The sequence below is a fragment of the Euprymna scolopes genome, chromosome 25, assembly GCF_053919585.1.
Source record: "Euprymna scolopes isolate OS-2025 chromosome 25, ASM5391958v1, whole genome shotgun sequence".
Classification (NCBI taxonomy): domain Eukaryota; kingdom Metazoa; phylum Mollusca; class Cephalopoda; order Sepiida; family Sepiolidae; genus Euprymna; species Euprymna scolopes.
In genome coordinates this window covers 69,107,935-69,120,921 of record NC_136506.1, presented here as the reverse complement: position 1 = coordinate 69,120,921, position 12,987 = coordinate 69,107,935, and the positions used below count along the sequence as shown (strand labels likewise).

The 12,987-nt window shown below is 31.1% G+C and overlaps 1 protein-coding gene across 3 annotated transcripts in view; it reads left to right on the top strand.

The window, feature by feature from the left end:
• The window catches only part of LOC145247422 (uncharacterized), a 443,795-nt gene that overhangs the window by 56,803 nt on the left and 374,005 nt on the right, over positions 1-12,987 (top strand). The gene's annotated exons all lie outside the window — the stretch shown is intronic.

Here is a 12,987-nt window from a genome sequence, read left to right as displayed (position 1 = left end):
ATATTAATAATGCCCGAACAGTCTAAGACTGAAACGAAAAATCACAATACTAAAATCTAAGAATCCAAAAAATAAATATCAAAATTGAATGAAAACACCTCTACCCTTATTTTAGAGTGGCTGATCCTCCCCCACCTCGTCACACACACACACACACACACACACACACACACACACACACACACACACACACACACACACACACACACGCACACATTAGTAACGACCTTGGATCACATTTGCCTTCCTAGGGAAGCAAATAACTTTATAATACTATAAAACAGAACACACATTCTTCAAACCAATACAAGAACCCACCCCCCACACACACCCTAATCTATGCACCCAGTTGACCAAGTACCAACGGGCCCCTAGCCTCCACTCAAGTAAGAGTAACAAAGGAAAAAAATGAGAAAAAATAAAGAAAGATAAATAGAAACACAAGCAGAGAGAGAGAGAGAGAGAGAGAGAGAGAGAGAGAGAGAGAGAGAGAGTGAGAGAGAGATAAACATAAGACAGCAGTGACCACAGTCCACCCCAACGAACTAGTAATAAAATTTGAACATACGAATGAAAAGTAGAATCATTCACACATGTTTCCACCGCTCGGCAATATTTCAAATGAACTGCGAAAATGTTCTTTTACATTTTAAACACATCTTGAGTATATTCTAAATATCTTACATTTTAAATATTTTCTGAAGAGGACGCTTCACAGAACGTCTGAAACGCGTTAAAAACGATTTCAATGATTTAAAAACATTATTACAATGATCTACACATAATTTTCAATGAAAAACCAAAACACGGAATAATAAAATAATATATATATATATATATATATATATAATTATATATATATATTATATATATATAATTAGTCATATATATATATATATATATATATATATATATATATATATATATATGAGCAAACAATTAATAAAATATGTTAAAAAACACTTTGAAATGAGTTAAAAACATATTTAATCTGAAAAGGAAACACTAGATCAATGGATAGGCCTTAATCCGCGGAGTTTCGAAGAAATACTCCCCTTCTCATCAGAGGGTAGGAATTAGCAAAATGCGGGATCGGATTTTGCATGCAGAAGTATTTGATGAAACAACAAGTAAGTCAAAGATCTTACTTGAAAAAAAAAAGTTAAGCAGAGGGAGTATGGTAAAGAAAAAGGTGATTACACATGAATGGATAGTCTGGTGGAAGATAAAAAATCCAGTGACGGTAAAATCCAAATGTAAAACTTCAAGAAAGTTAAAAGAATTTCCATTTGTAAAAGTAACATCCAAGGAAATCCCGTAATTGGAAGAAGATGGTCCATAATAATCCAAAGGCAGAAATCCATGGAATAATTCACAAAAACAAGGAATATATATATATATATATATATATATATATATATATATATATATATATATATATATATATATATATATATAAAAATTATATTTTATGGAAAAACGATTTCAGCAGAGTGCTCTATTATGACGAAAAATCCTAAAATAAGAGCGTATTATTCATGTTTTGTTTACAGAAAGTTTATATATATATATATATATATATATATATATATATATATATATATATATAGTAATTTATAAAATATATATGGCGATTAAGCTACACTGAATATTCCGCGTTTCATCCACTCTAGGACTCTTCATATAATATCGCATATAAAAACGATAAACAACCACAAAATTCACAAATAAGCCTAAAGAGCCCTAGAGTGGATGAAACGCGGAATATTCAGTGTAGCTTAATCGCCATATATATTTTATAAATTACTAACTAGCCCTACCTACGTATTAAGCACTTTTGAAGTAAATACTTAAAGTTTACGCATAAATCTATACTTTCGTATATTAATTTTATGTGAGTAAATTAAGTAGTTATATATATATATATATATATATATATATATATATATATATATATATATATATATATATATATATATACTAGCATGGGTGCCCGGCGTTGCCCGGGTGTTTGGAGGTGTATGCTGAGCAAAAAAAAGGGGGTAATTTTTTAAACTTTGACCCCTATTATGACCCCTGAAAATTTATTGTTTTGGGCTCAAATCAAGTTATTAAGTTAGATTCATGTCCACGGAAGCTATATCTAAAATTTAAAGTGTGTAGACCAAAAATTGTCGGAGAAGTTTGGTAGAGTTCTCAAAGCTCAAATCGTTGAACTTTGACCCCTTAATCGCCAAATTTCTGGCTAAAAACCGATCACATAGATTTTTCCAAATCTCAGTACCCTGTATATCAAATTTCGAGTCTGTAGACTAAAAATTGACAGAGTTATTTCGTAGGGAAATGTACACAGACACACACACACACACACACACACACTTTAACTTTTATAGATATATAGATTTAAAATTTGAGTCTGACAGAATGACAAAATTATATTGCCAACCGATATATTAAACAAACGAACTTCAAAGAGACAAATGAACACATAAGTAAAAACAATTTGTATTAGAAAACATTTATTATTCCACGTCTTTTTTTTACAGACCTGACGACTGAGGTTCGCTCTTAATAAAAATTGTTTTTTATAGTCTTAATTTTGACTTCCTTTTTCATAAAAAACTAAAAAAAAAATCAAGAAAGAAAAGAAATTTAATTTTATTTTTTCATTAATTTCTTTCTGTGCAAAGCAATTCTTTCAAACTTACTCTGTTTCCAAAATGTTTTTATTTTATTCCCCTCCCCCTTCATTCATTTTCCTCCGCATCCTGGCAAGATTACTGTACACATAGATTCGAAAAAATAGTCAAAAACAAATATATAAATAAATGTTATCAAAGGCAAGATAAGTTACTTTTCTACCTAACTGGATATCTTTTTTGTGTTTTTATTCAATGTAATATATTTATTCAGCTCGAAAAACATACAGTGTTTACCGATGTGTTGGAAAATTCAAGATGGCGTCTCACACCCTCTTTAACACCGTAAGTTTGGGAAAAGGTGTTATAAATAAAAAACTATACAAAATACTATTAAAAACCCGCCGAATATATGTCAACCTATGTCACGGTAACATATATTGAGCGAGTTTTTAACAGTATTTTAACAGGGCACATCGTAAAAACTGACCCATTAATTTTCCTGAAGTAAAAACTATATAGTTTTTAAACTTTTAAAACTGTACATTATAAAAAGAAAACTGTTCGAGTGATTTTTTTTTTTTTACATGGGTGTCACCACTTATCAAGGCCCAGAGGCCACTCAAGGATAAGGGTTAATAGGTATACATTAGTCATTGTGATTTTAGCATAGTAAACAGTGGGAATTTTGTAACTTGGATTACTTGAAAAAGAAAACTGTTCGAATGATTGAAAATGAAAACAAAATAACAATGTAAATATATTGATAAGAAAAAAACAAAAACAAACGAAGTTTCAGTTTCAGGAACCCGAGTTTAATTTTATGTCGTAATCATTCAACTCGTTAGCGGTTTTATTCAGCGATTAGGGATAACCATACGACATATCTAATTACCAAAGCGATTTTTTTTTAATTTTTTTTTTTTATTAAAACTAAACCTGTTTAGTTTTAATGAACCAATTTTTTTAAAGCCAACACTTTAGTTATTTTGAGAGCGTGCAACTGCACCCGAAAGGTTGATTAGGAAACTCCAAATCCTTTTATGACTCGGAAAAAAAAGGGCTTTTTATCGGCTTAAATGATAAACTAATGTTAAATATTAGTATTTGCCATCGATTCTGAAATAAAATGAAATCCTGACATTGTGATCATTTTTGCAGGTGTTATGTGCCAAATATTGAAATAAGAATGTTTAAATTCAATTATTGTAATTTAAGTCTTTAATTTTAAAGTCGATTTTATTTATAAAATATCTTTTTAGAAATCAATCTCAAAAACAATCTGAACAATAAATCTCTTTTGTTATGGCTAAGTTTTTGTCAAGGGTAGAAATTATAATAGACAAGTATTCATCCATGATGACATTTTACCGATTTCCTGGTTTACAGGTATTCTTGCTAAATTTCTTCGAAAGAATTGACATAAACAATACTTCAACTAAATACGTATATTTCATGCAATAATGACTTTTATTTCTTCTGACTTTTCCTAAACTAAACATAAAACATCGGTTAGGGTTAGTTTAACATTCTGTAAAAGTACCTTCCGTTTTTTTTTTTTTTTTTTTTTTTTTTGTACTTCTGCAGAGAAGGTAAAAAACCGATAAAAACTGGATATATTTTTCGTGTTTTTATTCAATTTAACATGTTTATTCAGCTCGAAAAGAATACAGTGTTTACCGATGTGTTGGAAAATTCAAGATGGCGTCTCACACATTCTTTAACACCGTAAGTTTGGGAAAAGGTGTTATAAATAAAAAACTATACAAAATACTATTAAAAACCCGCCGAATATATGTCAACCTATGTCACGGTAACATATATTGAGCGAGTTTTTAACAGTATTTTAACCGGTTTTTTATTTATTACACCTTTTTCCAAACTTACCGTGTTAAAGAGAGAATCGGCCGCCATCTTGAATTTTCCAATACATCGGTAAACACTGTATGCTTTTCGAGCTGATTAAACATGTTAAATTGAATAAAAACACGAAAAATTTGCCTTTGATAACATTTATTTGTTATATATTTGTTTTTTGGCAACTTATTCGAATCTAATTTAAGACCACGAGTGAAATGAGAAAAAGAAGTCAGCGGGTTTGGTTGCCATAACAACGTGACGGTAGTGAACGTGCGTGTGTGCGCGTATTTCGTGTAGTTTAGTTTCGCATAATAGTTTCGTATTTTTTTAATTTGTAAATAACAAGTTATTAAAAAATTAAACCCTTCCAAGATGGACAATAAATAAAGCCATAATATTTTATGGTAAAGGTAAGAGCGTAGAAACGATTGTTTTTTAGGAGATGTGATTATTGGATTAACCAATCAGAAATCGTCTGTGGCACACACATCTCTGTTTTTATAGATATATAGATAGATATAGATAGATATAGATAGAAGAAGATAGATAGATAGATAGATAGATAGATAGAAGATATATATATATATATATATATATATATATATATATATATATACGTATGTGCATATAAACTGGGAGAGTGAGAAAGAGAGATAAGATTAAGGCAGTAAAAGAGTGATATGTATATCTAGGTTTAAGTTAACGTTCCAAATGTGCTTGTGCAGGTATGGTTTCATAAGCATGTAAGTAGTTTGACCTACATGCATAAACGGTTAAGAGCATGTTAACTGCAGGTCAATTAATACCGAGATAAGAATCTTCAACCGAATTTTAAATAAATTAGAATAAAGCGAAGGATGATAAGAGAGCGTGAACCAAAAGTGCGTAAGTGTATTCGTATGAATGGAACGTCATGAACAGACGAATTGAAAAATGAGAAAGCGCAAATAAGCATTTTGCCAGTCAACCATAGTTTTCTTTCCTACTGCCTTCCTTCAACAAAACAAAGATTTCTAAAAGACATATTTACACGCTTTTGGGACAATTTATACTGGGGGCCTGAAGAAGTTAAATATTGAAATAGATCGTAGCTGAAACATGTACGCACAATGCTTGCATAAACAAATATATATATATATATATATATATATATATATATATATATATATATATATATAATTTTTGCCGTTTCAATTACACGCTTTTACGTTGCAACATTAAAAGAAACATTAAAAAGCACAATCTTCTTCCACAAACGGCTAAACTAATTCACGTGAACTTTTTCGAACATGCTTGCTGGGAATGAACGCTGTCCACGCTACAAATCTTCAGTTCTTTCAACGGGTTTCTTTTCCTTTATCATTTCGATACTTTTCTGTGACCAAGAGCGGAGGTCTGCTTGAAATATAAAAAATAACAATAAAAATATTAAATACAAAAAGTAACATCGTTTTTCATGCTTCAAAAACCCTCATAATCTTTAAATCAATATATATATATATATATATATATATATATATATATATATATATATATAAGGTAAAATTAAAAGCCAAAACAATGCGAGATTTTTTTTTATATAGAGTAAAATTAAATGAAAACAAAAGAAATAAATTTCTTTTTTTGTTGTTTGTTTTTTCTTTTTCACACAAATTTTAACTCTAAACAACAGTCATTTTTTTTTCTGTTGTATTCAATGGTGTTATAAATCTCTAAAATAAGATTTATAACACCATTGAATACAACAGAAAAAAAAAATCACTGTTGTTTAGAGTTAAAATTTGTGTGAAAAAGAAAAAACAAACAACAAAAAAAGAAATTTATTTCTTTTGTTTTCATTTAATTTTACTCTATATAAAAAAAATCTCGCATTGTTCTTGGCTTTTAATTTTACCTTATAATTTTCTTCAACAATGCTTCAAGCAAACTACAATCTACTTATATATATATATATATATATATATATATATATATATATATATATATTCTATATATATTCTATATGTATCAGGAATGATTTGGATGCTTCGTCGAATCATCACATGATAAAAAGAAATGGAGAAAATTCTGGAAAAAGAAGATAATTTCAAAAGACAGAAAATATGCGCATGTGAAGTCAGATTCGAAAGAACGGACAATTTAAATTCTTGGATAGGATCTCGACCTAATGATGTTCGATATCTAAACAACTCGCAGCTGAAACATGTATTCACATATACAGACAATAACTTTTATATAAATAAATAAAAAATTGTACTCTCGCTTTCTGTCTCTCCCTTCTTCTCTATGGTTTATTTTGTAGAAATGGTCCTGGATATGATCATAAACTATATCCGATGGTGAGGCTCCAGCTTGCCAACTTTGGGGAGTGTGAAGCCACCCTTTAATTGCCATTGCTCACAAGTCCACTCTGATCCGGAGGGGCAGTACCTGTTAGGGACCCAACTATGGGATAAATAGAAACGACTTGAAAAAAAAAAAATATTCTATTAAAATCTTTTTCTTCCAAATCACTGGATTTTGTATTAAATAACCTGAAAAGGGTTGATATGCCGTAAAACAAAAACAACCAACCAACCAACCAACCAACCAACCAACCAACCTACTTCTGTGGAAAGCAAACACTTATTAAGTCACCTGACGAAGACTTCTGGTTTTAACTGACCATTTGTCCAAAACATAGTAATTAATGAAAAGATATGACAATCAAGGTACACAGAATTTTCCACGTTTGATACCCGTAGGCAAACGTCAGGCTAAAATGCCTATGAGAATGAAACGCCAAAAATTATGTGCATCTTAATTGACATATATTTTCATAGCTTACTATCTTGCTCTTCTTCATGCATTTGCCACTGCTGAAGTAAATACTGAAAATTGATAAATAATATATATCTCATTATAACACTTTATTTGCATACATGGAATATTTGCACATACGTCCATGCGCACACACATTATATGTATAAATAACCGCTAAACTTTTTTTTTATTTTAAATATGTGTGTGTGTGTGTGTGTGTGTGTGTGTGTGTGTGTGTGTGTGTGTGTGTGCGTGCGTGCATGCGTGTCTGTGTGTGTGCTCGGAGAAGGAGTTGAAATATATGTTAATGCTACACAAAAGCAAGCGAAGCATATTTTCCCAACGCTTGTTGCGATAGAAGCACTTTATATACGCACAGAGGATTATGTATGTATGGGATTTGATGCACGTCTTACGAAACCTTTTTGCTTATCAACCCTAGTGAAAGGATTAGCATTAGACGTGTTGAATGCATAACAACAGAAAAGGAAAACCACATAAGGAAGAACAAGTATTGTTTTAGATGCGTCCATCCAATCTGCGTGCATAATGATGTCAATGCTAAGCGTGACGAACACACCGACGGATATTATATTCCTGAATTTTTCAGAATATTATTTTCATTATTTAGACTAAAACAACTCAAAGAAGCACATAATTTGGGTGACGATAAACTATTATTATTATTATTATTATTATTATTATTATTATTATTATTATTATTATTTAACAAAATATGAAGACCATTAATTATAAATAATATATAATTTATATATAAATCTATCTAGCTTCTACTATTATAAAACAGAACTTTGTGTGTATGAGTTCGTTCCCTATGACCTCCTAAACAACTGGGCCGATTTTTTTTGAAATTTCACACAAATGTACTTTATGTGCTTGGCAGTGTTCTTAGATAGATTTTGTATCGGAATGTCTTTGATAAGTATCGATTATCGATAAAAAAGTTCCGATAAAAGAAGGAATAGGCGACTTGAACGAAAGTTAACGTCTTATACAGCCTAACATCATGAGTGAATTTGAGAAAATCTAGCACTGAAACAGCTGAACGGCCCGTCGTATAAACAAACAGTAGGTTCTTTTATACGACAGGGGCACGTTCGAAGTGAATGTTTCTGTTTAGAGAACATTTGAACCATAGAACTTGACGTTTACATTTAAAACTTTAATTCCAGCCATTATCATTTCACAGGTCCAGGATATGACCTTAAACTATATCCGATGGTGAGGCCCCAGCTTGCCGGCTTTGGGGAGTGTGGAGCCACCCTTTAATTGCCATAGCTCCCAGGTCTGTTCTGACCCGGAGTAGTAGTACCCGTTAGAGTCCCAACTATGGTTAAATAGAAACCGACTTGAAGAAAAAAATATATTCTATTAAAAATATTTTCTTCAAAATCACTGGATTTGGCATTAAATAACGTGAAAAGGGTTGATATGGCGTAAAACAAAAACAACCAACAAAAATTATCATAGCACAAATAGAAAGGCCCGGCCTATAGAAACAACAGTAGTTTTTATATGACGGGCGCGTTCGAAATGAATACTCTTGGTTAGAGCACAATTGAATCATGATATTTGACTTTTGCATTTTAAACTTTGATTCAAGTCATTATAGAAAAATAATTTTATAAAATCAACAGTAGGTTCTTTACAGTGCAATGTAAACTACAATGTATTGTGGGATAAGTCACTACAGGGAGACATATGAAGATTCATCCCTGGGCACCGCGGTGAGTCCCACGGTAAAGCTGGCAATTAATCGATTTGATTGAAAAATAGAGGATTGCAACGATTTTGATGACAATAAAATATGGGAGGGTCAAACATTTGTTGATCTTTATTCAGTAATGTCGGTTCTCCATGTTAGTATTGTTATAAGTAGGTAGTATTTAGGCGTTTTAAACCTGTTTTGTTTCTTTCCAGCAAAGTAGTAAGATGAAGTCGAAAAGAAACAATTTTAATATAAATAACCAATGAACTTCCCCTTAAAGAAGATCCTTTTTTTTATTAGCTCCATTTTTTTATTAGCTCCTTTTTTATAAGCTCCTTTTTTATTAGCCCCTTTTTTATTAGCTCCTTTTTTATTAGCTCCTTTTTTATTAGCCCCTTTTTTATTAGCTCCTTTTTTTATTAGCTCCTTTTTTTATTAGCTCCTTTTTTATTAGCTCCTTTTTTATTAGCTCCTTTTTTATTAGCTCCTTTTTTTATTAGCTCCTTTTTTATTAGCTCCTTTTTTATTAGCTCATTTTTTATTAGCTCCTTTTTTATTAGCTCCTTTTTTATTAGCTCCTTTTTTTATTAGCTCCTTTTTTATTAGCTCCTTTTTTATTAGCTCCTTTTTTATTAGCTCATTTTTTTATTAGCTCATTTTTTTATTAGCTCCTTTTTTATTAGCTCCTTTTTTATTAGCTCCTTTTTTATTAGCTCATTTTTTATTAGCTCCTTTTTTATTAGCTCCTTTTTTATTAGCTCCTTTTTTTTATCAGCTCCTTTTTTATTAGCTCATTTTTTTATTAGCTCCTTTTTTATTAGCTCCTTTTTTATTAGCTCCTTTTTTATAAGCTCCTTTTTTATTAGCTCCTTTTTTATTATCTCCTTTTTTATTAGCTCCTTTTTATTAGCTCCTTTTTATTAGCTCCTTTTTTATTAGCTTTTTTATTAGCTCCTTTTTTATTAGCTCCTTTTTTTATTAGCTCCTTTTTTATTAGCTCCTTTTTTATTAGCTCCTTTTTTATTAGCTCTTTTTTATTAGCTCCTTTTTTATTAGCTCCTTTTTATTAGCTCCTTTTTTATTAGCTCCTTTTTTATTAGCTCCTTTTTATTAGCTCCTTTTTTATTAGCCCCTTTTTTATTAGCTCATTTTTTATTAGCTCTTTTTTTATTAGCTCCTTTTTTATTAGCTCCTTTTTTATTAGCTCATTTTTTTATTAGCTCCTTTTTTATTAGCTCCTTTTTTATTAGCTCCTTTTTTATTAGCTCCTTTTTTTATTAGCTCCTTTTTTATTAGCTCCTTTTTTATTAGCTCCTTTTTTATTAGCTCCTTTTTTATTAGCTCATTTTTTATTAGCTCCTTTTTTATTAGCTCCTTTTTTTATTAGCTCCTTTTTTATTAGCTCCTTTTTTATTAGCTCCTTTTTATTAGCTCCTTTTTTATTAGCCCCTTTTTTATTAGCTCATTTTTTATTAGCTCTTTTTTTATTAGCTCCTTTTTTATTAGCTCCTTTTTTATTAGCTCCTTTTTTATTAGCTCCTTTTTTTATTAGCTCCTTTTTTATTAGCTCCTTTTTTATTAGCTCATTTTTTATTAGCTCCTTTTTTATTAGCTCCTTTTTTATTAGCTCCTTTTTTTATTAGCTCCTTTTTTATTAGCTCCTTTTTTATTGGCTCCTTTTTTATTAGCTCATTTTTTATTAGCTCCTTTTTTATTAGCTCCTTTTTTATTAGCTCCTTTTTTTATTAGCTCCTACGACCAGGTTTCATTCCAAAATGAAAGACTTGCAACAATTCTGTTGATAGAACCACTGGAAAAATAGTTGACTCATTGTACAACTCCGCAAGTATCTTATTCCTAATGCAATCCACTACCTATATAAAAATAACATATGGCCGTAACAGTTTACTTTAGTAATTCATAAAAATAAAACTGCAAATAAATAAATAAATGCCCGGGTTGACATTTTTTTTCTTTCTCAACAAAAGTTTTTTTTCATTACCGTTATATATATATATATATATATATATATATATATATATATATATATATATATATATATATATATATGTGTGTGTGTGTGTGTGTGTGTGTGTGTGTGTGTGTTAGCCCCTCTGATGAGTCGTAGACGACGAAACACATGTCAGTGGATAATTACATTTTAAAAATAATATATATATAACACACACACACACACACACACACACACACACACACACACACACATATATATATATATATATATATATATATATATATATATATAATTGTTTCAACACCACTTAAAAGTCTCTCGCCATCGTCCATTTCGTCCGGTGTACACCTTTTCTCCGGCTTCACGCCGACCGCAGCCAGCCATTTCTCGCCAGCCATTTACATGTCCATTTTCTTCAACCTTGCACTTTGCCTTCTCTCTCTCGAGCACGTGATGCCCTTTTTCTCTTTTTTCCCATTTTCTCGCGCACACTTCCTATGCGCGTTTTCCGCTGCTAATCTCTTCGAAAGCCAGTTATCATTCGCTGCTGCTGATATTTTTTTCACGCGCTCATATGCACTATGTTATATATGTACCAAGATGAAATACTGCTGCCACATCAGGGGAGATGCCGCTCCTTTGCCGCTTTGAGAACGCTCCTTGGACAGATATTAGATGTAGATCCTTTAAAGCCCTTTTCTCCCAAAAGAGATGTTGCTAGTTTCATCATTTCGATGGAAGCTGCTCGATTGAACAAAAATTTATAGTTTCTTCTTGTATAACATTACCATGAACTCGTCTCTTTACTACAAACGAAAAAAATAAAAAAAAACTCTCCTTTCTTCCCCAGGGTGCCTGACGTAATGGTAAATTTCTATAACGGATGTATTCAAAAAGGGTTTTTCATAAATTATAATTTAGTTGTGTATACACGGCTAGGAATCTTTATCCTGAGACCTCAAAATCAACAAAGATTAGACTATTTCTGTAATGACCCGGTCCCTGTTTATTTTGCGGTGAGTGTAAAGTTCTGTGCAGTTCTATGAGGTTCACCCTCCCATGCTTTATCTTCTCTCTTTGAGAAGGGGCTATTGTATTGCCAATCTCCTGAGGCAACCTTACCAGAGAATTCTGACGGGCTACCCAGGCACTTTTTGCAGATCAGAGTGCCTCTCCTCTGGGGCGCTGATTTCTCAATCCCGCTTTCCAACCCTGGCGCCACAGTTCTTGCAGTGGGAGAGAACTAAATACCGTAATTTAGTTGTGTTCAAAGCCAATGTCAACAGATTCTTATCTAGAACCGTCCTCACGAATATTCGAACTTGCTTTTGACAATCATTCCAATTCATTGACCTTGATAATCGAATGACATCTGGCCTTGATAAGTGCTGACACTTTTTAGTAAAATCAATCGTAGGATTGGAATATATAATATATAAAAGGCTATATATCTGTCTGTCTCCATATTTTCAAACTATCTCCTCGAAAACTAAAAGTCGCAGACCGGTGCTAGGGAAATCAAATGATTGGATTTTTTACGGACCGTCCTTTTATGTGTCTTCAGCCGGTTAAAATAGACTTTAAGGCGGTCAAAAATGGGTAAAAATTGAAAAAAAAAATCGTTATACATCTTAGTTTATTTTTAAGTTTAATTTTTAATCAGTTCATGTCCGTGTCACGTTGGTACAGTGGTAACGTCACCAGCTTTGAATGCTTCGGTTTCGATTCTAGCTGATGGCACTCAAATACATTTTTTTTATTTCTGAAATCACAGCTCTATAATAGTATATATGAAATCTGGACAAATCAAAAAATATGATATTTAAGCGTATTTTACGCCCGGACAAAACCGGGTGCCCCACGCTAGTATATATATATATATATATATATATATATATATATATATATATATATATATATTAATGAGACTATACGTAGCATTTTTATTGATGATTCATCGATAATAATTTTCTATTCTCATA